At 48.6% G+C, this 25,712-nt stretch overlaps 1 protein-coding gene across 10 annotated transcripts in view; it reads left to right on the top strand.

The window, feature by feature from the left end:
- The first annotated feature begins 4,595 nt into the window (after nt 1–4,595).
- Nucleotides 4,596–25,712, top strand: part of Zfp536 (zinc finger protein 536) — a 461,365-nt gene continuing 440,248 nt past the window's right edge. For 2 of the 10 annotated variants that reach the window (XM_087654015.1, XM_087654060.1), the window contains exon 1: nt 4,596–4,717. The gene's annotated coding sequence lies outside the window, so the exon portion shown is untranslated. 10 annotated transcript variants of the gene reach the window in all.

Here is a 25,712-nt window from a genome sequence, read left to right as displayed (position 1 = left end):
GGTATCCAAGGGTTTAAAACATAACCCTGTTTCAGATTCAAGCCATAACACTATAGCCTTTGAATAACTTTCCTTTTAGAGAGGGTCTCCCTGTGTAACCTTGGATATCCCAGAACCCAACAGATAGTCCAGGCTGGACTCCAACGCTCAGAGATCATCCATCCTACCTCTGCCTCCGTAGTGCTGGGACGAAAGGGGTAGGCCACCATCTCCAGATTCCATTGGCTAACTTATACAAGGACACCATGAAAGCATCCAGTTGGTCTTGTTTGTACCTAAAGCTGGTGTGATCATTCGAAGGCAGAACCACAAATGCACTCTTCTTTATTGCTTACTTCAGAACCTGATTGTCCCGAGACAAGACATCGTCTCTGAGCTGCCCCTGACAAGCATCTCTTTCAGTTCTGGAAACCAGAGCCCAGACTTTACAAAAGTTTAACTGTCTTCCTTAGAGCAGAGGTAAAGTTCAAAGCGAGGCATGCCTGCAGGTTTCAGAAGCATCTCCCAAGGCCGCTGTTGCTCCCTCAGTGGGAATGGCATTGAGGGCCATGCTTTGCTTTTCCTTCCTTGCCCCAGCCTTAGTTTTAGAGCTTTCTCGTGCCAACCCAAAGTATCCCTTGTTCTTGTGAGGTGTTAAGCACATGACAGGAGATCCAAAGCAAACCAAAGTAAATGAAAGGAGATCCCCTATATGCAAGGTGGCTTTGACTTCGGCTCTGGTTCTATTTAGGGCTCATTACAGGGCCAGCAAGTTGGTTTCCCATTTCTACCATTGTTGGGTTTGGCCCTTGTGGGTGGGTTCCGGGGTGGTGTTGAGGTGGTGCTCTGCACACTTGATTTCTCAGTATTGGTAAGAAGATGAAAACTATAACCATCTAACTGCTACAATCCTCCACTCACCCATTAAAAACAAATAAAATGGAACCCAGATTGCCTCTGATTGCACCAGCATAGATCACATGCCTAGTCCTGGTCCACTCAGTGTCTAGAGGGGTGAGAAGTTCTGACTGGGCAGACCCTGAGGCCAGCTGCCTTAAGTATGGGAAAGGAAAGGAAGGGGTACCCCTGGAAGAAGGGACCTGTTAAACTCAGACAGATATCTTGTCTCTCATTAGAGCTGGAAAAGAGGTTAACTTTCCTTTCTCCTCTCTCATTTTTTCCTTTCCTCTTCTTCCTCTCTCCCATTTTTCCTTTCATCTTCCTCCTCCTCTTCCTCCTTCTCCTCCTCTCTATGTTCCCCCTTCCCAGAACCCAAGGGACAGTAGCTCTTTGGCCTTTAAAAAGCTTGCTTCATAAAATACTGGAAGGAGTGAGGTTTTCCTTGGAACAACAGCTCATGGTAGGAAAACCAAGCCGGGCAAAGGCTTTTTACAGGGGCCTTTTCACCTTCCACCTTCAAGGGCTCCTGCTGTGTCCTAAGCTCACGGGAGCCTTTGAAAGGGTGGTCTTCTCATATTGTGGAGCCCACCACAGAAAGCTGCACCTCAGCCTTTCAGGGGTGAGCCTAGATATGGAGGCTCAGCAGCATAAGGAACTCTTCATGAGTGCAAGGAGAGACTTCAGGGTGGAGCCCAGGTCCTCCAAGACGAAGAGAGTCCAGGTGGAAGAGGCCACCCCTGGACTAGCGGAGATAAAGAAGCAGAGACTGTGCAAAGTCAAAGACTCCTCTGGGTCTCTAGAACAATTCCCCACCTGACCTACAGGACCAGCATAGGTTTCCATGGGAAACCACAGGACAGGGTATTTTTATTCTGTCTATGCCATTTCTTCATGACGGTGGTCACCCTTTTTTGAAAGATCCCATCCCTGAGTGATTAGAGGGGTGTTGAGGATGGCTGGAGATCATCTATTTGCAGATGAGATCATTGAAGTGGGGGAACTTGTCCCAGGAGTGTCTTGATTCACCTTTGCCCTTAGCTCATCGCCCTACCCCACCCCTGAGTCTTTAGTGATTTAGTCTCTTGGTCACTAGCAATGACTTTCTCAATGACTATACCATAGGAGACAGAGTTGTAAGGAAAACTAAGGGTAAAGAAGAGAAATGTACAGAAAAGTGGAAGGATGTTGTGTCAGGAACTCCAGAAAGCTGTTAGTTCAGATGCATGAACCATCATTCCTTGTGAGGATATTTAGAACGACAGAAGTCGGAGAGAATGGGTTACTTTCAAAGGGGGTGGATTATTTGAATAAGGGGTTTACATGCAGGACATCAAGAAGTAATTTCCTACTGCTATTGGGAATCCACCTGGAAACTGCATATTGTGAGGTAACAGACCCAAAAAGGGGATACTATGTGGGGGAATTGATGGGACCTTCTTTGTTGGGAAGTATTTAAGGATCATTTTTCCACCCCCTTAAATGTCAGACCTCTGCTAACTGTGGCCCTCCACTCTAGCCTTTATCCCTTCTGCATAACAGAAGCGCAGTGAGTCTCCCGTGGCACCCCACCTAGTCAGGAACGAGGTGACAAGCGCTGCAACGCCGACAGGGGGCGCCGGAGAGCCCTGGCCTGAACTCTTCTGGTCCATGCTGTGGGTCTCCGGTTCTCAGGTGGTGGGAAGTCGCTGTCCAGCGGATCCAGACTCACCGGGTCTCTTAGAAGCTTCACGGACCCCAAGTGACCCCAGATGAGTTTCCACGGGCTTTCTAGAGAGCAAGGAGTGGTCTTTTCTGGATGTGCATGCTCCAAGGGTTGCAGAGGGGTGCCGAGGCCGCTGGAAGGGGAACCCCAGTTCAGTATGGGTGGATGCCTTCCGGGGCCCAAGGATAAGATCAGAATGCAAGGCCAAGGTGTGCTGACAGGTGCAGGGTTAGTAGGAGACAGAGACTGCCGCCCTCATTCTATCCCCTAAAAAGTATCTTTTCTACGAGTTCATACGGACCACTTCCTTTTGACCTGCTCGGGGCTTTGTCCAAACTGTCACTTATGAAGAATCACTTGACTTACAGTCTCAGGTTCAAAAGACCACAGAATATAATCAGCCGACCCAGAAAGAATTGAAATAAAGAACACCAACTCTACTCCCACAGAGAGAGTGCTATCCTTGATAATTCCCACAGAATAAAGGGGGGGGAACCCCAAACCTTCCATTTTGTCCAGATAGAATTTTAAGCACATCAGATTGGAGAATACACACTTAATTCCTAAACTTTTTTTTTTTTTTTGGTTGGCAGGAGATACACACATACTTACATCCATGCACTCTTGACATTCTTTAGGCCTTCAAGAGCCTCAAGAAAGTAGCTTGTCATCTGCTCCAGGTTCTCCTAGCCAGAAGGAAGGGGTATAGAGATGTAAGAAGGGGAGAGGGAGGGAGGAAAAGAGAAAGGTACTGGCATTCTTCAGGGCCAGTTTCCAGGATGGGCAGCAGTGACCAGGCCGGTGCCTGATGCCCAGAGCAGACAGCCAGTAGCTTCTTAGTGCTGGAGCCCACCAGGCCGGATGCTGGTGGCTCCTCCCAAGTTTCTGAGCCTTATCCTCACTCTGGAACTGCTGCTTGCCTCTGAGTGGATCCTTCCGCAGAAGCTGAAGCTGAAGGGGGTGGTGGGCAGGCTGGAGAGAGCTTTCTCTGGATCTCTGCGTTTGATGTATTGTGGTGCTGGAGTTTAAAACCCTCTAGTCATCTGGAAGGGGAACTTAGTTCAGACAAGTTGGGACCTGTATTACCTGAATCAGTGCTTAAGTGTCTCAGTGGCTGGGCGTTTTGTATACTCAATCTCACCCCTTCTTAACCAGGCACAGCACAGGTCTCTCTCTCTCTCTCTCTCTCTCTCTCTCTCTCTCTCTCTCTCTCTCTCTCTCTCTCTCTCTCTCTCTCTCTCCCTTCTCGCCCATCTCCTTTATTTGCCAACTCTGTAGGACCTTGTCCTCATATCAGCACACCCAATGCCACATGCCAGCCTTTCTTTAAAAGCTGCTTGTTGGTGTCTCTGCACACTTCTTTTATTTTTATTGAACCTTTTCTCTCTCCCTCTCTTTTTCTTTCTTTTCTTTTCTTTTTTTTTTCCCACCCATAATGACACCAGGATCATTATATAATCCCATAACAAAGAGGCTTTTGAGGCACCAGCTTTTGTCAACTCTAGGACAGAGCATTCGTAATTGCATTATTCGGCTTCCCCCCCATCTTTCCCCGCTTCCTCGGCACCACTGAAACCCCCACTTTGTTACCTCGGCTTGTATTATTTACCCAAAGGTTCGCCTGGAGGACCAGCCTTGCAAAGTTGCCTTTAAAAAAGTTATTTTGTTTCGTAATTAAGTCTCGGAGCCCACCGCGATGATTATTCTGGACCCATAAGGCAGAGAACCTGCATGACGTTTTTCTCGAAGTTTAATTACCGTATGCTAATTTCCTTGCCTACTACGTGATTAATTAAAATCATATTTTCATAATCATTTGGCACTAGTATTGTTTTAGAATTATCATGATCTCCTAAATAGTGTCTGTAAATAAAGTCGCCTCTAATGGCAGGCGCGGGAGGCGAGGCTGAGGACCTCTCGGTGTTTGTATCGCGGCGATTGGCAACATAACGGCCTTATTTACATTAAATACGCCACAAGGTTACAGCGCGGATCAACGTCATTTGATCGCTGATGACTCCCTTAAACGCCCGGGCTGTGACTGATTCTCCACGTCCCGCTGTCCACCGAGATTCACCCGGGAGTTTTTTTTTTCACCCCAGAAAAGAAACAGACTTTAAATAGTTTGAGGAGCAGGTAAGAATTACGCGTTTTCCTCTCTCCCTTTCCGCGTCTCTCTCCCTCTCTCTCTCTCTCTCTCTCTCTCCTCTCTTTCCGTGGCAATCGCTCTCTGCCTCTCGGCTGGATAAAAAATTCTTTAGTTAAAGGCAGGAATGCAAAGTAGTGACAAGCGAAGGGGCTGATGTATGTCTCCGTAACGAGTCTGACAATCAGAATGTAGCTCTTGGAGAATAGATAGATTTTAATAAGTGTGTTTACATGAGCTCAAGGTCAGAAGCAAGCTGCGCTGTGTTAAATGGTTTCTTAGTTGCTAGACAGAGAGAAAAAATGGACGACCACACACCATTCTTTGTAGATTATTATATCAAGGGTTCAGTCTCCGGCTCATCAAAGCTAAATGCTGAAAGACCTATCTAGTTGCTGTGAATTACGCCAGGGCGACAATGGAGATCCTTTTTAATGGTACAATGCATTTCACCTACCAGATAGGGGGAGGCCGAGCAGGGGATGGGATGTCTGCTGGGGTTGGATGATGAGTATCAATGAACGGGGCGATTCTGAAATGAGGTTGATGAAAAGCGAGCCTGCCCTGCTCAGGCTAGGCTGAGAGCAGTTGGCCGGGCTCTGGCGAGTGGGCGACTGAGGCGCGCGAGCTGGGCGCCCGTCCCCCCTCAGCCCCGGAAAATGATCAAGTCAATCATGTGGACATGTTTCATTATTCATTGAACACAATCTTTTACAACGCTCGGTTTACGTGCCCGAGTTTGCTCCCGACGCCCGCGTTTAATGTTTTAAGGTAAGGCAAACAAAGGTGGTGGGGAGGCCGGGGTTGGGGGTGGGGGCGGCGGAGTGGAGGGGCGCGCGGGTGCCAGGTGGTGGTGGGGGCGGCCCTGATCTCTGGGAGGTGGCAAAGTGAGTTTGGACACTTGGCGTGGTTCTCTACCCCCCTTTTCCCCTCCCCCTCCCCCCACCAGGCGAGGCCTGTAACCCGGTTGCTTCTCACCCCATCGCGATTAAAAAATATGGTCTAATTAAATATCCGTGGCTGTGACGTTGGCGAGAGAAGCTGTCAGCGGGGGTTAAGAGGAAAGGGGGGGGTATGTGGAAAAAAGAAAAAAAAAACAGGAGGAGGAAAACCGAGTAGAGGCGGCCACCCGGCATCGAATGGCGCTGGAGAACTTCGGCGGAGAGCGGGACCCGCGCCCCGGCCGCCGCCTCCCCACCGCAGCCGCAGTCCCGGGACCGTTACTTTGAAAGGGAGTCCCGAGGGCCGAGCGCTCAGAGCCCCAGTGGGATCCGGCGTCCACACGGCCAGGCCCGCGCCTCCCTCCTGCGCTCCCGGCCTCTGCTCGCAGCCGGGAAACTTTCCGTAGGGTCGGGGGCCGGGGGAGCCAAGAGAGAGGGGAGGCTGCGCGGCGGAAACTTCTCCAGCGACTTTACCCGTTTGCTCCAGTGCCGGGGCTGGGGGGGGGGGGCGGTCCCCGGCTACCTTCGCCTCCCCCGCCCCGCCATCGTGCGTGGTGCGATCTGCACTACCTGGGAATCAGGGGGTAATTGGCAATTATTTTATTTTTAAAAATCAAAGTTAGCTGATGCTTACGGGGTGCCTAACTTGCGGTTGTAGAGAGCGGCCAAGACCTGCCATTTTGTGTTTGCATCGGCTTCCTGCGTCCTAAGAGCCGGGCAAGGCCCTGCGAGGTGCCTGGGGGGCGATCCCAGGACCCCGAGACCTTAGAGGCACCGGCACACGTGTGCGCCGCCCTCAGCACCTGCCCCAGTCCGGCCCAGGTCCCGGGGGCCCGCGGGGGCCTGAGACACAGAAATAAATAAATAAGTAACAGGTTATGGAGGGAAATGAGCCGGCCAGTCCCGAGCTGGAAACGCGAGGCCAATCAGAGTGGAGGAGTGCGGCGGAGTGTGTGTGAGGGGGGTGGCGGGGGAGTGGGGTAGCATCCAGGAGAGGGGGCCACTGGGGGGTGGTCCTGGGAAAAGCAAGATTTTTTTTTTTTTTGCGGGCGCGGGGAGGGGGGGGGGTCTCATCCTCAGCCCAGCCCAAGGCTGGAGCGAGAATGAACGTCGCTAATAAGCCTTTCTGTTTGCTTCAAGACATTTTTATTTTAAATTTGAAGATGAATTAAGGAAAACAGTCGTAGGAGGGACTCGAGATGTATTTTAGGCAAAAATATAATAATATAAAAATAAAAATAAAAAGAGGGTTTTCTTTGATGGGTAGAAGTGTCCAGATCTAGATGCTCCCATCTGTTGCAATTTTGCAAACAATTACAATATAGATTATCTCCACATATATGGAGGTATGAGAAGTGAGGGAAGGTGGAAATTAGCGCTGTGGAAGTTAGAGAAAGGAAAGAGGAGAGGGGAGGGAGGGAGGGGTAAGAAGGAAGGGAGGAGAGAGAGAGAGAGAGAGAGAGAGAGAGAGAGAGAGAGAGAGAGAGAGAGAGAGAGAGAGAGACCCCCTCCCTTTAACTCTTCCGAGGAAATTCCCTCAAGGTTTCTTTCTCTAGGGACAGGTGGAAAGTTAAGTGGCCCCCATTTTTCACTCCTGATTTGTGAGTCCTTCTTGTTTGTCCGCCACTTGGCGAGCGCACACTCAAGTCCCGGAGTTCTCTCCTGGAAGGATGCATGCGTGGAAGGCTGGGGTCGGTGCGGGCAGAAGCCAGGGGCTGGGGCCTGGGAGGAGCAGGGCGGGGTCCCGGCCTGGCGCGCGGGTGGCAGCGGTGGCCGGGTTTTGTTTGCAGGATATTGTTTTGTCTAACGGGTGCCTCGCAGGAGACGTGATTCATCAGCCGCCTTAGTTTTCACTTGAGCGGAAAATAACGGCCGCTACGCGCGGTTCCTGCCTGCGGGGCTCGAGCGCGCGGTGCGTGTGCAGCCTTGGAGGTGCGCGCGGGTGGGCGGCCCGGGGCACCGGCTTTAGGAGTAGCGGGCCAGGCAGGGTGAGTGCGCGCCGAGCTGGCCTTGGGTTCCTCCAGCGCTTCTCTGGGCAGCCGCCGCCGCCGCTGTGCAGTTTAGCAGAAATCCGACAGGGGCCGCGTTTGCTGAGCGCATCCGGCCGGCTGCAGCCAGAGCGGGGCCGCGGGGCCAGGCCGCTCGGTGTAGACGTCGGGAGGGGGCCGGAGGGTAGTGGTGGGGGTAGCAGACTGGGAGGGGCTCGGGAAATGATCTTGGCCTGAGCGAGTACAGCTCCCTGCCCCTGCTGTCCCCTCGTGTCCTCCGCGAGTTGGGCAGCCGTGCGCGCCGGGGCCTTGGCTTTCCCCCTACAGTCCCTAGGTCTCCAGGCAGGGCTTAGGTGAACTTGGGGTGGGGTGTGCTTTCTCACATGTGTGCGTGCGTGTGTACGTGTGTAGAAAGGGAGGTTAGCGTGGAGACCGCAGTTTTCTTTCTCAGTTTTTAACAACTGGATTTTGACTTTGAGACCAGCTTCGCTCACTGCTTGGGCTGGGAGGGGGGGGCGATCTTTCCCCATCACTCACATCTTTGTTCATTGTTCACTGAGTGCAAGGCAGGCGACTTAAAGAGAGGAAAAAGGAGGGAGAGAAAGAGAGAGGCAGAGGAGGGGGAAGAAGAAGAGAGAAAGAAGAGGGGCGTGGGGGGCACACCCGTGTCCCCTCCCGGGTCGTGTTGGAGGGTGAAATAGTAAGCCCACGTACGGAGGGTCGCCAGGAAAGTGGACATTACCGCTTTAATTAACTTCGAGATGCTCCGGCGGCGGGACCTGGCGTAGCCGTGACGCGCCCCCATAAATCTGCCGGGGCTGCTCCAAGAACTCATACAGTAGCAGCGTCAGATTCAACGCGCGCCTCCCCCGGCCGGAGTCCATTTGCATAATTGGATTTTTTTTTTGCCTCCTTCCTCCCTGAAACTTATTTGAAAACCCAAGTGAAAACCGCGACGACCTGCACACTCAAAAGCAAGTGCCAAGTAAGTGCCCTGCGGTGGCCTCCACGCTCCCCGAGGTGAGGACGCAGCGCTGGGGACGAGTGCCCGGCCGGCTCGGGTGAGAGTGTGCAGCGGGCGGGAGAATTGCATCTGCTGGGCTGGATGTTCGAGGAACTTTTTTGTTTTGTTTTTTTTGCTGCTTTTTAAAAAACACAACTCCCACATCCCTGTTTCTCCACTTTTCTGGCGAGGTGAGGTAACTGGGCCACGCGCAAAGTTAAGGTGAGACTTAAGAGGAGATCTTGGGTACACAGTTGAGAGTTGGGCATCGTGGTTCTCTGGGAGGGTGGCGGGTCCCTGTCGCCACCGCCGCCGCCGCCGCCGCCGCCGCGGCGTGGAGAGCTGAGCTGCGAGTGAGCGGGGTTGGCTGCCTGTCGCGCCGCACCGCGGATGCAGTTTGTCGCCAAATGCCTCCCCCATTATTCTAAGGGTTGTGTCTCAGTGTGTGCGTGCGCTCGTGTGTGCGCTCCTGTGTTTTGCTGTGCTTTAAAAGGAAGAAAAAGCAACCAAAACAAGAGTAGGAAGGCTTCCCTTCTTGTCCGCCTTCCCCGTCAGAGTCCTCTGTTTCTATTGCTTGAAGAACGGAGTGAGAGCTAGCTGTTTTGCCTAAGACAGGGTCACCATCAACAGCTTGACAATTCGGTTGGAAATGCTATAAATTCTTCAGTAGAGATGCAGCTGCGGGCATGACGTGCCGGCTCCACCCTGGTCAGCGAAGTGGCTTCACATTTTCAAATTGTTAAAAAAAAATGCATATTACGTTATTATTAGTAGTATTATTTACAGTGATCGGGCTGGAGGGGAAAGTGGATTGCGTTGGTTGAAGACTCCAGCTGTCCTTCCCATTTCTGGGCCTGCCTGGGAACTTGGCTGTGGGCAAGGCCCACCACTCTGCATGGAGGGGCCAGAGACTCAGCTTCCAGCTCTGGCAGTTGCAGGGGGCACCTCCCCCCATAGCCCTTTGGCCTCTGCTCTAAGGGAGCCTAGGGCTTTGGCTGAAGGCTGCTTCAGCTATGATGTCATCCTGATAGCGGTGCAAATGTCTCTTGATCTCACCATTACCCGCCTGGCTGAGTTGCTGGTAATGATAGCACGCTATCCAGCTCCCTGACAGTCTCAGGACACCAGGCTCTAGGAATTAGCACCCTTCCACACACCTGACCAACAAGGAGTCAGCTACCCAAAGCATGGCCACTGTGCCCAGTGTTAGCATTGGTGAGTCTACCATAGACACTAGTGTGGTTGTCAGACTCCTGAACTGAAGGGTCCCCCGATTTCCCAAAGTTTGGAAAACTTTTGGAAGGCTTTGATGTACGGAACATCCTTAATCTGGGGAAACTGGCCTCTGAGAGTGAACAGGCATCAATGCTCTGACGTGGTGGCTGCTGGGGACCTCAGGTCTTGTTTTAGCCGTTGTATGGGAGAAGGAACTATGGTATTCAGTTCATTAACCATGACTTCATGTTAGCGATAGCTGCAAGTAAGCGGGCCTTGGTGTTGATTTTTAAACAGTGTACAATGATTTAGGATTTCTTTTGATTTACTGTTCAAGTGAAATTTGCATAAATGTGATGAAAATGAACTTAACATCTGGGCACATGAAAAAAGGTTAGTGCCTCATATGTCATCTGCAGAGAAAAGTCTTTAAAACGCTTTCACCCTAAACTGGGCTGGGAAAATAGTTCCTGGAGACATAAATGGTAATTATGTGAAAACCTGGAGAAAGAAAAAGCTTTTCGATACACTTGCGTTCTCTTGGGCCAGTGCTCTGAAAACCCATCGTGTTCTCTGCCTGGAGTGTTTAACTTCTGAGCAGCCTTCAGATCCTTACAACTCAGCAATTTAACTGCTGGTCAGAGCTGTCTTCACAGAAGGCTTAAGGCAGGCATGGAACAACTGTCATGCTGGGTTGGTCCAAGCCAGAGGCCAATAGCCTCCATTATGGGAAGATAGGAACTGGTCAAGACATGTGGCCCTACTGGTCGTATGGGGAGCTGAAGGCAGTGCTTGGATATGCAGTATCCGCCGAGCGTCCAAAAGCTGACCCATCGGGTTCTCCATTCTGCCTCAGGTAACCAAGCGAATTTCACCATCTCAGACCCATAAAATCCACAAGCCCTTTCATGCGAGCTCCGAGCTCCATCTTACTTTTAGAGCGAGACAAGCACATCTCTGGCATCAGGAAATCAGTTAAACAGCCCTCCCCAAGCATGACTGCCTTTTACTCAAAAGTTGTCTATGAATGGCACAGGTGTTTTTTAAAGTGCCTTGAATGGAAAGGGGAAAAAAAGACAGCAATGATGCTCATGGGACTATAGATGAATTTGTTTTTTTTTTTAAGAAGGGGAACATAAAAGAAAAAAAGCAAAATAGAAGATTTATTTTTCTAGTTTCAATGAGGACAATTACAGCTTTTAAAGATCTTTAGATTTAGTGTTTTTAATAAGCCTTTTAAGTAAGCTGAAATATCAGCTTGCATTTTGTCCTTAACATTATTTAAAGTGAGACTTGATGCAAATTTAAATCATAAGTGAGTTTCCAGTAGGTCATTTTGGGGCCATGCTGAGGACAGAAATGCCCTCCCCTCAGCCTACCTGCTGGGACCGGAAGTCCTTGAGCACTGAGCCTGGCTTCATGGTGTCTCCAGGTAAGGTCTTAGATTGTGTAGAAAAACATCTTCCCTTGATATTCAATACCACCTCTCTGGTTGTAGAGGCTGCATTTTAGAGGAAAAAAAGAATAAAGTCCCTCCCCTTGGCCGTGTCTGAACTAGCAGCTTCTTCTTCTTCTTCTTCTTCTTCTTCTTCTTCTTCTTCTTCTTCTTCTTCTTCTTCTTCTTCTTCTTCTTCTTCTTCTTCTTCTTCTTCTTCTTCTTCTTCTCCTCCTCCTCCTCCTCCTCCTCCTCCTCCTCCTCCTCCTCCCCCCTCCTCCTCCTCCCCCTCCTCCTCCTCCTCTCCCTCCTCCTCCTCCTCTTCTTCTTCTTCCTCCTTCTCCTTCTCCTTCTTCCTCCCCCATCTTCCTTCCTCCTCCCCCTCCTTCTTCTTGTTGGAGCCTACACCTGTCCTCCAGGGCTACACAACAGCATAACACCCCTCCTCCAGGCCTCAATAGGGCTACCATATCATACAGATATGGTATGGGTACAGAGGCTCTCTACAACTGGATAGCCAGACCATAGAGTTGTATAGAAAGGTGATCTTGTTCTCACACCCAACTTTATTTTGTATTTTCCAAATACAGGCAGGCAGAGATCAAAGCCCCTTCAGAAAGGCGAGCTGGGTAGCAGGCCATTTGCTGTGGGCCCCGGGGAAGGCCTAGAATAGAGCTTCCTCAGGCCAGCCTGGGCCACGCATAGGCTCCTGTTGATTGTCTGCCTTGAGTTGCACGGTGAGGGGAGAGAGCTGCTTTGGGCTGTTGGAGACACTCTGCAGAGTTCCCTTTAGGACCCATTGCGGGCTTTACTCTACCTCCTGTATTTGAGTCACTCTAAAGAGCCCCTTGTACCCAGCTTTGCATACATGCTGAGCTCTCTGGAGATGCCTTAGACGTGGAGACTCCCTGCCCTGCCTTAAAGAAGCCAGATTTCGGGGAGGATGAGTTCTTGAATGGAACCCGAAGGAGTAACCTGGGCGTCATTTCTGCTGATCTGAGAGGACTCAAAGATGGTAGTTGGTGTATTTTCCACTTGTGGGCATTTGTCCTGTGGGGTGTTTAGCCACACGCCCAATATTAACCCACTGGATGCCTGTAGCTCTCCTGATTAGCACCATCAGGAAGGTCTAGACATTCTCATATCCTCCCCAGGAAGGGGAATCAGGCTCATGCCCTGAATTGCTGCCCATGTGTGAGGCCTCATCCTGGACCTCTCAAAGGGGACGTGGAGACCAATTTTGATCTTACTCCCAAGAAGTAAACAGGTGAGGTGCAGACTTGTCTCAGTGCCTGTGAGACCAGGGGATTCAGCCCTGCACAAAAATGAGAGGTGGCCCTTGAAGTCTGGGAGGAGGAAGACTTTTTTTCATTATGTAAAATACTCGGAAGAATAAAAGGCTGTTCGGTGCAAAATGTGGGCTCAATTCCAATGTTTCTAAATAACAATTATACCTTTAGAAAGGCCGCGTGGGTGAGAGCTGTGTCCCTGGACCACATGTAAGCCAGGATACCAATTATATCTTTAAAATGGCTCTGTGGGGGAGAGCTGTGTCACTGGGCCACATATAAAACCAGGAGGCTTTAAGTGACAGTGCTCAGGCACAGTGATGAGGCTGGACACCCCATTGGCAGGATAATGACAGTCATTTGTTTTTGAGCTCTTCCTATGCACTTCCTTAGGAGGGCAGGTTCTATATTTATTCTGAGTTTCACGAAGGCAAACTGAGGCAGTGAGCGGGCGGGGAGTGGTTAGCTCAAGCTCTTTTTGACCCCGTTGACTCTGAGGTAGTGAAGGATGTCTCTGCCCCATATTCATCTGTCCCTCCTACACTAGGAACTGGCACCATAGCAAGCCTGGTCCAGGAAGTGCAGGATCCCACAGCTGGGTGGGTCAGAAAGCTAGGCAAATGCTTCCTGAGTAGTGAGAGACTACTGCAAAACAGCTTCGAAGCCCCTCCCCCATTCCATTTTCAGTATATGGCTTTCCGATGAGAAAATTAAGTGCCGTTTTGACACTGGAAAAATGACCATGTAGGCTTGAGCTGACATTAACCTGAGAGCTTTCTATCAAGGCCTGTAGGCTTTGGTTACCTGGGCTCTGTTTAGTTGGTTCTTTCGATACTGAGAGAGATGCAGGTGGGCTCATCCCTGCCTTCTGATCCTACTCTTTCTCTCTCTCTCCCTGATGGTTCTTCCACCAAGGTACTGGCCTGCCAGCTCAAAGAGAGAGGGGGGAGAGAGAGAGAGAGAGAGAGAGAGAGAGAGAGAGAGAGAGAGAGAGAGAGAGGAGGAGAGGGGAAGAAGAAGAAGAAGAAAAGAAGAAGAAGAAGAAGAAGAAGAAGAAGAAGAAGAAGAAGAAGAAGAAGAAGAAGAAGAAGAAGAAGAAGAAAAAGAAGAAAAAGAAGAAGGAGAAGAGGAGGAGGAGGGAGAGGAGGAGGAGGAGAGGAGGGGAGAGGGGAGAGAGAGGAGAGAGAGAGGGGAGAGAAAGAGAGAGAGAGAAAACTGTAAAAGCGAATTCAAAGATTCTCCAAACTTTTAAGATTAACCACAAACACAGAATCGCCCATTCAACTTTGATTAGAGTGACTTGTATTTCTAAGGTTCCAACGGGATTCCCAATCTTTGCTTTGGGCTTGCACTCTTTTAGTGACAGGGTCTTGCTAGGGAGCCCTAGCTGAGTCCCATAAATGTTGGGATTATAGACCTAGGCCATTATGCCTGGGTGCTTCTCAGTCGGTGACTCGGTTCACAGAATGGCTCCGGTAACACTCAGGGCATGTATTAACCGAGTAGACAGTGCTGCCTGGAACCCCAAGGACCTTATTGCTGGGAGGTGGGCAAAGTGTTAGTACCTGCCAAGTCAGTGTTTGATGTCAGGCCCCCGTGGGTGCCACATGCCACCCTTCTGGTGTATTGTCTTTTTCAGGCCACTTAGCCATCAAGGCAAGGCAGCTTCCCACAGGGCAAACTGAGTACAGGACAACTTGTTGCAACCAAGAGAGGTGAAGACAACTGCTGTGGCCGGTGCAGCTTCCAGTCTTAATCCCATGTCCTTCCTGCTTTTCTGTACAAACCGTCTTTCAAAGAAATATCAATTCCCCTTTTACAATGGAAGTGAGAAACAAACCAGAACTGGTTGTTTGACGCACATATGCACTGTCGTTGATTTATTTGCATGGGGGAGAGAAAATGTTTGGGAACTCCCATCAACGGTAGTCACTGTAGAAACAGCCCATTGATCACTGAGCGCACAGATCCCTACGTATAAAGTATCGTCTCTTTACATGGCTAGCTTTTTCATTTGTCTTTAAAAATATCTAGGAGATTATCTTCCTGTTTGCAAGAGGCAAATGTGACTCATTTTTCTAAGATCTTCGTTCTTTATTAAAAACAAACAAAAACAAACACCCTTCCTGTCTATAATCACCCAAAGCTGATTATTAGGGCCAGAGTCGGGTCTGCAGGAAGCCTACAGAACGGATGGGGTTCGGGAATGACAGGGCAAAGGCCTGGGCTACTCCCCTCTCCTTCATGGCGGAGCTCCGACTTGGGGTTATGGGTGTGGATGCCAAGCTGCTGTTTCTAGAGAGTGCTCTGAACACACTGGTTCTCAGATGAACACGACTGGGTCCGCTAGTGAATCTCACGTCTGGGCTCCGTAGCACCTGAGACACTTGGGTCACCACTGTGGCCACCTGATGGGGGTGGTCACAGTCAGCTGTGGTGGGTGGCAGCCCTTCTCCAACAACCCAAGGAGAGTCCCAAAGACTGAGGCTCAGCAGTGTGGGAAGGTGGGAGGGAGAAAAGCAACCACACGTGGACAGGAAAGGGTTTAGTCTGCTAGCCGAGGTCTCTAATAGCAGAGGGCAGCTCTGTGCCGGACTGGCTATGCTGTCCTTCCTGCCCCCTCTCCATCCTACCTGGGCTAACCTCTTGGGAGTTCTGGCTGTTGGGAACCATCTTGCCTGGAGTACCCACAGACTTTGAAGGCACTGTTTGTCAAAGGGAAAGGCCAGTCAGTCTGGTCTGCTGTCTGAAAATTCTTTTCTTCAGCCATTGATTTGACAACTTATTATTTATTTTCTCTGAGTGGTTTGTTTGTTTGTTTGTTTGTTTTTTTAGTCAAATTTTAAGAAAAAGGTATCAGTCTCCATTTCCTCTGTTTGGCTCTTTCAACTTTGCACATGCATTTATTCTGAAATTATTACTACTTATTTTTGGAAAAGCCTTTAGTTAAAGTATGTCTTGGGAGGGGAGAGAACATCGCAGTATTAAATCTATGTATAATTTCTTTCTAGTGTATTTTGGAGGCAGAAGAACTAGTCTAAGGGAGATGACAAGGGCAGTTGTCATATCTACAAATACGCTTATGAAGTATGTGAAGGTAGCCATCTTCTTTCTCTCTTAGCAACTACTGTCACCCTGAGAACCACACAGTGGTCTTCTGAGGGTGTTACACAGTAGGATGGGGCAGGGCCTGGTCATCTGGCCAGTGTGCTGTGCCTGAGAGTGACTGACCTGATTCCAGGGGGCTGGGTGTGGTGTGTACTGGGCCTATCGCGGTGTGTTTGGTTTCGAATCATGAGGTCAAGTAACGTATTCCAGACCTCAGCATCCAAAGCATGCTCAAAACTCTTCTGGAAGAGTTGACTGCGTCTTGAAAGTCTGCACTCCAATCTCACTGATACCTGCAACTTGGTTCTCATATTTGCTACCCTGTCCCAAAAGACTGACAAGACCTGGATCCCAGTGAGATGTTGTCTGCAGGATTTGGAAGCTAGCTGCTCAGACGTAGAATTCCAGGCCCCTGTGTGGATCTTGGGGACCACAGGGGTCTGTGGTGCATAAGACATTTTCTTTCTTTTCATGATGCTATTACAGAGATAAGAATCATGCAATTTTTTTATGTGTGTGTGATCTGCAGCTACTGCCTTCAATAAAATGATTTGTTCATTGATCTAAAGAAGGTGTGGTCCTCAGTTGCTCTCATCCCCAGAATAGCCATTCAAGTTGGAATCTGGAATCTGCCTCTTGTACTCTGGTGCAGAGGAGCCTGGCCTCCCATGCTGGTCCTCGGGATGGGAGGCTGGGATGGAATGCTTCTCTGTCAGCAGAATCTGATGCAAAATCCAGCCGTGATTATTTGTGTTTCAATGTGCACACATCTTGACTCTCTCTCTCATCTTCTCAAAGGTGAAGGAATCAAAAGAAAAAAAATTTTTTTCCCTGCTGGACTGTGGGTCGGGGTGGGGAGCTATGGTTGTCCCGTCATTCATCTCAATCATCGGTGAAGTGTTAGCCTTTAGGAGAGCAGGGGGCAAGCTTGGGCGTTTTCTCACTAGCTTTTCAATTGCTCCTAAAAGCAGTCTAGAGGAGTCTGTGTACATTTGATTTGCTAATTAATATATTTTTAAACCCAGGTTACATGGTACACACATGTTGCTTGATATATCACTAGCTATAAGTTCGTTTTTTGCATAATTTAATATTTAGGTGCCTTCTCTCCCTCATTCCACAATTGAGATACTCTCGTTAGTGAGCTGCAAACGTTCAGTTTGAGAGTGGGAAAGAGCTTCTTGAAGCGTATTTTGCTTTGTTTCGTCTTGTTCTGAAGCAGCATGGCACAGTGATAAGGGGCTCAGGGCCAGTCAGAGGGGCATGAGTTCGACACCCACCCCTTCTACCTCCGTGCAGTTGGTAAGCATATCATTTTGATCTTCAAGTCTTCCTTCCCATTGGCAACCTTGGGATACTCCTTTCTTCCTCACAAAGTCAGCAGGATGAAAAGAGAAGAGCCCAGCTATTCAGGGAGTACCCAGGCAGCGCTACTGCCTGCCTTGTAGAATTTGTTGACTCTGAAATGCACCCACCCTATAGCTGTGGGTGCTGATCACTGCACAGTCCACAGAAATGGCTTGCTTGCCTTTGTGGCCCAGGCTAGTCTTCTGAGTTATTTACCTGGGGATCAATAAAGATCGGCAGATTGATTTCTTCTGTTTCTGAGGACACATCTTAAAGGGTCAGCTTAGTTCAAGGCAGAGTCTGGGGTGGGGGTGGGGCCTGCAGTCTTCTCTAAACAATGGTATTCAGTCTAGGCCCTCAAGGGTTATCACAGGTTCCAAGGCATCCTCAGTGCACCCAGGCAGACATATATCACATCACACACATGCATATTAATGTAGATACATGCCATGTATACCACATGAGAATATGTGGAGGAGTCACATGTGTACAAGTGTGTGTACATTTTCAGAAACACACATGCTCACTTCCAGAACCGTGATGGGAATATAAATCTTGTTTGTCATCTTTTCCCAAATCCGAGGAGCTGTTCTCATCCATCAATCTGTCTGTCCGTCCATCCATCCATCCATCCATCCACCCATCCACCCATCCATCCATCCATCTATCCATCCGTCTGTCTGTCCATCCATCCACCCACCTATCCATCCATCCATCCATCCATCCATCCATCCATCCATCCATCCATCCATCCATCCATCAATCATTTGATGTATTAAGTGCCTTAATATCCTAGTAAAGTTGATGCTGTGGAATAAATAGAATAGCGCTTAGCCAGAAAGGGAGGTTCAGGGTCTATCAACACAGCTCCTGGGGTAGCTGAGTCAGGAGGATGGAAAATTTGAGGCTAGCATGGGCTATTTAGCTAGACTATTACAAAAGTTAAAAAAAATGACCAGGACTGATACTCAGTCTTCACTTTCCTAATATGCTTGAGATTCTGTGTTCAAGCCCTAGAAAGGATATCAAAACAACAACAACAACACAACCAAAACCAAAGTGGAGCTGTAACCAAACACAAGCAGAATAAAGGCAGGAGCGCTCTCTTAGGTTCTAGGTTCCATTTGAACAGTTTTACCACAAGCACCCGCACGCACACACCCTGATTTCCATACTGACCACGCAAGGCTGATACATGAAACCTGTAGCCATTGTCTCTCGGACAAGCCACACATGCAAGAGATGAGAGGCTAGGAGTCCCTTTCTTGCTCCCGGAGATGAAAAGTCAGGTTACTGGCTAACTTTCTCCTGCTGGAGGGGAATCGCAATGTGGTTTGGAAAGTCCAATGTCCCAGGGGCATGATTTGAACACTAGATCCTATGCCTCCAAGGGCCTGTCAAATGAAGACCAAACCTGGAAACAAATGCCTAGCAGTCATCCTGTGCTTGTGAGGTGCACAACCTTGGTGCTGCACTGACAAGTGTCCTGAGAGTCAGTCCTCAGTTTGCTCTGCCACTGTGGTGCCCTACCAAGGGCGAGCTGCTAGTGGGACGGCATAGAGCTCTCTGTATTTGTGCCACAGGAACTGCACAGATCCCCGGAAAGAGACTCTTGACATCTGCCTTAAGTCTAACCACAGAAAGGTTTCCTAGAAAACAGCAGTGGAGACCCATGCCCAGAAGGGGACATAACGGTCCCCCCATAGTCACTCCTTGAACCCTAAAGGGGGAGACAGGTTCTAATGACATCATCATCCATCTCTGCTCTTAACACACCTGAAGTACAAGGCCCAGACTGATTGTGAAGTCTGTCTCTTATCTCTTATTCTTGAGTGGAGACTGCTGATCTCCAGATGGCCTCACCTTCCTGCCCTTCTCCTGCACCACATTCCTTTCTTGACCCGTCCTCTGGAGCAATACACGGACACATTCCCACACCCAAGGGAATACCAAGCCTGAGCAAGGCCTGGAGAGGTGTCTTACCTCTGTTTCCACTCTCAAGATTTATGTAGCCAAGGACTTCATCCAGCTTTCTCAGGAGACAACAGGGCCTAGGTGGTCAGCCTCTTCCTGAGCACATAGTGTTAGTCCCCGCTGGAGACAAAGAAGTTGACATTGGTCATGTGGTCAAGGAAACCTTGAGATTGGCTGTGCCTGATTAATATCCAGTCTGCAGGATTCCAAGGGGACAGGTCTCTCCAGAGAGGTGAGACTTTAGTGACTCAGGTCATCTGAGCCTTCTTGAAGACCTCTATGCTAACTTCCCATGGAGTCTCAGGCCTAGCACAGGTCTGCTGGGAGAAGGGTGTAGGGTATGGTGTTAGCAGAGCCCACAGGGAAGCTTGTATCCCTTGCGCAGGGCTTTCCACGTCACTCTGGGTTGTGTTGTGCTCTGTGGGTATTTGCTGAGCTTCTGCTGTCCTAATATGTGTGCTGGGCACTGTGGCATGGGGCACACAGAAGTAGAGCTGCTGGCATTCATGTGTCCTGCTGCTCTAGGAAGAGAGCCTATATTTATTTACCATTTCCTACCCTGGGTGCCATGAAGGACCAGAGCAGAGGTCCTTTGGGGAGAAAGTCCTCTTCAGCAAGATGATCAGGGGCAGTTTCTTAGAGGATGATGAAGGATGAGAAGGAGCTAGCAAAGCAGAGAGTATAGAGAGTTCCAGAAAACATGTGCATAAGACACAAGGCAGAGAGAGCTTGGTGGTTTGAGAAGGAAGACCAGGGTGTCTGAGGCACATCAAAGAATAGCTTAGTGGTTCTTTGCAGGTGAGCACAACCTGTTGAGGAGTGTCTCTTGCTTGTCCTCTGCAGTCTTCTCCGCTCTGTGTCTCCTCCTGTCATCCAAGGCAGGGCTTTCCTTCCTCGCTTCCTCCAGGCTTCCATCGTGTTAAACAAAGCATACCTCTAGACTGTAGATATCTCCCGGAGATTTAATCTGAGTTCAGCACATCGTGGAGCTAGAAAACAAACTTAGACAGAAGGCAGAAACGATAGACTTCTCTTACACGGTAGGCTGTGTTGTGATTCACAACCAGTTTTGTGATGCCTGGCTGTCTCTGTCCACATGTTCCCACTCCCAATTGTGTGTGTCCTGGGCCTCATGGCTCCTCTGTACTTTGGCTGCACTGTTAGGCACCACCCAACATTATTTTAGGTAAGACAGACACTATATGATATGGCCCCTTGGGATTTTGACAGGTGTGTGTGTGTGTGTGTGTGTGTGTGTGTGTGTGTGTGTGTGTGTGTGAAAGGTTTAATCCCCACCAGCCCCACTATCCCTCTCATGAGACCAGAGCCATCTCCGAGTTGCATCAGGAAGCATCCCTCACATGTCTGTGAGCGATGGGCATCAATATATCTGCATCCCATCAGTCGCAAGGCGAGCATCTATACGTCCTATTCTCAACACTGATAGCAAATGACATTTCCTCATTGTTTTCTTGGGAGTAATTCTGCTTCTAAAACAGAAATAAAGAAAAAGAAAGGAAGGAAGGAAGGAAGGAAGGCAGAAGGAAGGAAGGAAGGAAGGAGGGACGGAAGGAAGGAAGATGACTGTAAAGTTTCCCCCGTTGCTGGCAGCAGGAATGTAGCTCTGGTGTTTGTGCAGTCTAGGTGGAATCAGGTGGTTTGGGCCTAGTTCCTTCACGTTGAGTGCACTGTCTGATGTTTGCGAGCTGAAACTGCCTAACGGTGATGATCTCAGACACATCCCGTGTTGAGCGGTGTGTGGCAGTGGCTCCTTGTGCTCTGCACAGTCTGGAGGTGAGAGGGTGAACTTGGATTTCACAGCAGTATCCCAGGGCTCCCGTTTCTAGGCTCTGCTGGATGGCAGAATGTTCCTGTCTGCTTCTGCTTCCATTGCTTTCTACCCTGACCCTGCCGTCAGGCAGGGCGCTGAGCTTCAAGCGTGTTGACGGACACTACAGAACTGAATAGGTCCCTGTCCCACAGGGTTCCTGGGAGATTTTGTTATGTCCTAGCATCCTGGCCTTTTGAAGAGAGCACAATCTTTTCTTCCTATGGTCTGTCCCGGAGTCAAGGATAGTTGTCCCTTCGAGGGAAAGGAACGAGGTGGCAGGAAAACCAGATGCTTGCTTATGGTATCCAAAAGAATGATATCCAGATGTGGACACTGTGCGTACCATCCAGTCTGCCTTCAGAATTATGACTTCCACCACCACAGTGGCCATGTTTGATTTAATTTCACTTTTAGTAGAAATGAATTACGTTTTGGCTCTATGGGAATTAACTTTTTTTCTCATCACTGGGTTTTAAGTGGTTAAATAATTCGTCAAAGAAGTGTAAGCGTTGCGAATTGTCCGCTGTGTGCACCATATTTCATATCCTGTGACGTAGGTGCGAAATAACTTCAAAATTAAAATGAAAAATGTAAAGACTTACTAGGAAAATCGCAGAAATAGAACTCATGGCATCTATTACACTTTTGGAAACTTTGCTTAAATGCTTCCCTCTCCTTAGCAAATTCTATGATGAGTTAACTGAAAAATGGGGCTTAAGAACACTATAAAAATAATCCTTAAGGGGGTTGGGGATTTAGCTCAGTGGTAGAGCGCTTGCCTAGCAAGTGCAAGGCCCTGGGTTCGGTCCCCAGCTCCGAAAAAAAGAAAAAAGAAAACAAAAATAATCCTTAAGAATACAGGAAACAGAGCTGGAGAGATGGCTCGGTGGTTCAGAGGACTGGCTGCACTTCCAGAGGACCAGGGCTCAATTCCCAGTACCCCAAGGCAGCTCACAAACATCTTCAACTCCAGTCATAGGCCCTCTCTTGGCCTCCTCGGGCACTGCATTCACATGGCGCACATACACATACACTCAGGCACATAAAAAAAAAAACTAAAGAAGGAAGAGTAAAAGAACAGACTACACTAGACAGTTTCCTCTTTAGTCCATTTAATTCTGTGAATACATATTGGCTGTTCATCTGATTATCATAAGGCAAGCTGTATCAAACAGGCTATAATCGCTTTAATTTGGAGTATTAGTTGGAATAGTAACTTCATCCCAATACATAATATAGATCTAAGTTTATGTTTCGTGTGTTATGAATCCGACAGTTTCTCGTCTTGGGAAGTACTTCAGCTTAGTGTAGAAATGGTGTGGGGGAGCATTCTCCACTTGGTTTTAGTCTTGTGTCAAGCATTCCCGAGTGCCTGTTCTAGCGTCTTCTTGGAAAGTGACAGAGGTTGTTCTCCCACAATAAACAGTGGCTAATGTAAAAATAGCAAACAATAATGCTAATGAAGAAATTATGTTTTCCCCCCAACTTAGAGGAGAGTGCCAACAATAGGTAGGATAGAATAAAAATCAATATTTTGACAGGGTTCTATTATGTCTGGCTCATTAATTTGGAGACAACTTCTCCGTTCAATCTGAAGTCGCCTAGTATCAACAAATAGTAGTTTTAGCATCTACCCTCCTTCCAGAGCAGCAAATGCCTCCCTTACAAGTTATTTTTGGAGGAAAATGATTTTTGATTCTGCAGATGTATAGAGGAGGCATTGTGTAGGTTTTTTTTTTTTTTTTTGTCTTGGGGAACAATAAAACTTTTGCCGTTGCAATTTGTATTCAAGCGATTCCTGGTTCTCAAGTCCGATCCGGCACGCCATGCAGTTTTCTGCTTATGTGTTTGCACATCTGAATATCTATGGCTGTATGCACTCATATGTATCCGTAGACATGTGCTTGGACACACACGCTCTTGGAAGCCACTCCTTCACACTCCTCCATTTACTCAAGCCTTCTCTTACCTTCCACTTGCTCGCAGAGTGTCTGCTTTCCAAGGGCTGATGATTGTCAGCTAAGGCCGATGCTGGCGCTTACTCGGGTCCTTATTGACCGGGAGGACCATGTGACAGAAGTGATTGATCCATCTTGGACATAGGGTTGCTAATTTCCCATTGTACTCGTCCTTCCCACACGGCCATTCTGCAGCACCCCATACTCTTCACACTGTATTTAGGGAGAACCCTGGCCCCTGCCTCCACCATTGCACCTTTCAATTGAACAAAAAGAATTAGTATCATCGTGGGCCTCTCTTCTTTGTATTTTTTTAGAGATCACAAAAGCCTGGGCTATAGGATGGCAGCTAATAACATACACTGCGTTTTATTGATACTGCTTTAATTGTCTTATTGACAACGCACTTGAACTTGGAGAGGCACGCTAATATTTATCATCCTGTGAACTCATGTGCATTTTTCTGATTCAAGCCATAATTACAGAAGACTTCCAAACTCGGCTGTCTTCCCCGTTGCTGCACCTTCTGTGATATGGACAAAAGCTTACAGAATGCTGTTCAAGGAAGAGCCTCCCCTTCCGCCTCCATGGGCTTACCTTCTAAGGGTGACACCCCATGGATGCTGTCCCTCTAATTAACACCCTAACTGGAATCTGGCTGGGAAGGGAGGCTGTGCAATGGCTCACATGGACAGTTACAAGGAGGCCAGTACTGACCAGCTGTAGGGCTCACAACTGTTTGAGAGACAGTCACGTCTCTCTTTCTAATAAATGCTAGTGGATAGCTTTAGAAAGATTTAGACCAAGTGGAAACTGGCCATCGTAGAGGCCACTGTACTGGCTAAGAGGCAAAACTACATCTAAGGGGGATTTGGATAAATGTGTTGGTAGATGATGTCATCCTTTTCCGTTTGATGTCTGTCTACTTCTCCCCTCTTCCACTGTGTCCCCACATCCCAAGGGCTCCAGATCCCCAGACTTCTGTCAGGCTCTTTGGCTTAGTCATACTCCTTGGCCCTGACCCTTTAATCTGGAGTCCTTGACTGGCCACTCTCTGCATCCCTTGGGTCTGTCTCAACATCCTCCTCTTTTTCCGGAGCTTGTCTTTATTAATTGGGTAGACCACTTACATGATCATCGTCCCTCTCCTTCACCCCAGGACAACTCTCCAGTACAGGGCCTTCTGCCATCCTTTGATAATTCCACTTCAACTTTGAAACAGCAACTTGCAAATGGTAGCCATTGAATAATGCTTTGACAAGACACCATCTTCCTAAATCATCACATGGATAGGCCTTAATTTCAGACACATGCTTTTCATAAAAGGGTGAGATGTACGGAGCCTCATTCTTGGGTCAGAGCACTCAGGGCATTGAAGTGGGGGGATGGAAAATTTGAGGCCAGCCTGGGCTACATTATGAGTCTCTATTTCACAAAACAAAACAAACAAGACGTAGGTCAATGAAAATTACCTTTCTCAGCTCTCATGTCTAGATGAAACATCAAGTTATTATTTAACATTTACTAAACTTTTAGCATTAGAAGGTAGGATTATTTTTATTCCAAAGTTTTTGTCTACATAAAGAAAATATATTGGTTTTTGTTATTTCTTTGGAAAGAACATTTTGGCCAATAGAAAAATTTTCTTTTTATTCCTCCCTCATTTATTCATTTGTTTATTTATCTACTAGTTTCTTCTAAATTTTGTTTTGAGACAGCATCCCACAGGTTGCTTGGAACGGTCTCAGACTTTGTAGACCAGGCACGCCTTGAACTTGTACTTCCTTCTCCTCAGCCTCCCACAGAGCTGGAGGTATAAACCTGTAACCCTGAGCTTGGCTGGATTTACGTTCTTTGAAGATCCTCAAGCTCTGTAGAAATGATTTCACTTCATGATTCTCACAGTTACACTAATTTTTAAGAAGATAAATCATATAACATGCTTCATTTCAGTAGATACCTACACTACACTGACAGGACAGAGCAATTAGAGCAGGCAAGGTGGCTCATGCCTGTAATTCCAGCATTTGGGAGGCTGGGGTAGGAGGATCGATCATGAGTTCAAGGCTAGCCAGGGACTCATAGTGAGACCCTGACACACACACACACACACACACACACACACACACACACACACACAAAGACATACACACAAAGACATACACACAGACACACACATACACAAACACACAGAGAGAGAGAGACAGAGACAGAGAGAGAGAGAGACAGAGACAGGGAGACAGAGACAGAGAGGTATTTGGGAATTTGTCCTTGACCCTTTGGGAACAATGCTGTATCATGAAGCACGGACTGACTGTCCCATGACACATCCTTTGTTCCATTGTTGGGAACCAAAGCTGCAGCTGTGGCTGGCTCTTAACTCATAAAGAGGTCATCACAAATGGCAGAAGTTCAGAATAGTTGTCTCTGTATCAAGAGTATATGCGCGTCACTGCTACGTTTTCTCCTCCCAACCCCCAGAGATAATGGATCCAGTGAGACTGTTCCTCCTTGTTTAGGGTTTGACCGTAGAGGTTTTCCTCTTTGAGGCCAGTTCCTCACCTGTGCCATATTGTCTGAGGTGGACCATGGGGTCTCCACCTCTGGCAGCAGCACGGTGGGCACGGAGAGCTCTTGCTGGGTTCTTTGTTGCTGCTGAGAGCCAGCTGTGTGGGGCCCTGATTAACAGACAGCGTTGTTAGTTGCTCTGCGTTCTCATCTTTGGCAGCTCTTGATGGGGGTCCCTGGGCAGAGGCGTCGTGGGGACCGAAGAAGATGCCGGCTTGGTGCCCTGATTGGTGAACCGCTCATCTGACTGATGAGTGAGGTGGAGTAACCCCACTGGCTTCAACGAGACACTCGAATCACTGAGCGTGATTGCAGACGGGGAGAGAGG

The sequence above is a fragment of the Rattus norvegicus genome, chromosome 1 (genome assembly GCF_021556685.1).
Source record: "Rattus norvegicus strain SHRSP/BbbUtx chromosome 1, alternate assembly SHRSP_T2T, whole genome shotgun sequence".
NCBI classification, from domain to species: domain Eukaryota; kingdom Metazoa; phylum Chordata; class Mammalia; order Rodentia; family Muridae; genus Rattus; species Rattus norvegicus.
The sequence above is the reverse complement of the archived record's forward strand: the minus strand, read 5'-3'. Positions and strand labels throughout refer to the sequence as shown.